The sequence below is a fragment of the Propithecus coquereli genome, unplaced genomic scaffold (genome assembly GCF_000956105.1).
Source record: "Propithecus coquereli isolate 6110/MARCELLA unplaced genomic scaffold, Pcoq_1.0 Scaffold245, whole genome shotgun sequence".
NCBI lineage: Eukaryota > Metazoa > Chordata > Mammalia > Primates > Indriidae > Propithecus > Propithecus coquereli.
The window spans coordinates 235,462-236,614 of NW_012148008.1; positions in this window are offsets into that span (position 1 = coordinate 235,462).

A 1,153-nucleotide genomic window follows, 5' to 3' on the forward strand; every position below is an offset into this window, starting at 1 on the left:
AGAGAGCATAGTATTAATGAAAGCCACTTTCCATTAAAGCAAGAAGTACCAATTAAGGAAGGCTAAAAATTAAAGAGAGCACACCATTTTTAATTTTGGCCTATTAGAAATATGTGATTACAATGCACTCACATCTAAAAAGTAATTTACCTTTCAAGGGTGACTACAATTTTTGGTCTCCTAAGGTTTTCAGCGCATGTTGGCACTATAAACCCTGTAGTACTTCATTTACCATTGTAATGTCTTCCAAAAGTTTTGCTTTGTACTCAAGCTGTAATGGGCCCTTGTGTTTGCCTGCCAGTATAACAGAAGTGCCCCAGCAGCAGATTCAATTCTAGAGACTTGATATGAACACCTACTGTATGCAAAAACTGTGTGAGTCATTGAATAGGAGACACCTGTGAGCGAGGCAGAGGCCCTGTCTATAAACTGCCCACAATCTAGTGGGAGGGGTACAGACTTTACTGAGCTTTTAATGAAAGCCAAATGGCTTCAGAGATAGCAGGCCCAGCAAAATTCCATTCGGCACACATTTATTCTATCCCCTACCCACCCATTCATTGTTATCTTTTGTTTTCCTGTGCAGTACGATTTCTTTCTTTTGGCCTCCTTCCTCTGAGGCTGAGAATATACATCTGTGTGGGAGTAAATGCCCTGAGTTACTGCATAACCACATGAAAAACAAACAGAAGGGACAGGCAGCATGCTATGCTTTTAGCAGCATGGCCTTATTTCCCTTTGCTCCTGACAGTGTCACTTTAGGCCCTGAGCATATGGGCAAGGGCTTGTCTTCAGAGCCACTTATAGCACACATATAAAATTTACTGTGCCTTCCTGGAAAAATGCAGTGCTTGTGAACCACTTGGGAGAGGGCCGAATTTATGGATGGGGAAAAATACACCCAGTCAAGCTATTAAACGCTGGCTTCCATGCCATTTTCAGCCATGAGGACACAAGGATATGCATGAGGAGCTCTCATGTTAGGCTCTAAGCAAGTGTTTGGATCCTTTTTGAAATAAATTACCTGTCAAGATCTCTTTCAGGGATCAATCAATGGCATTATTCATAGTTTTGAGTCATAGGTTTTTGAGGTCAATCGTTAGGGATAAGGCAGTGGGCAACATATGTAATGACAGAAGTAGCATAAAAATTA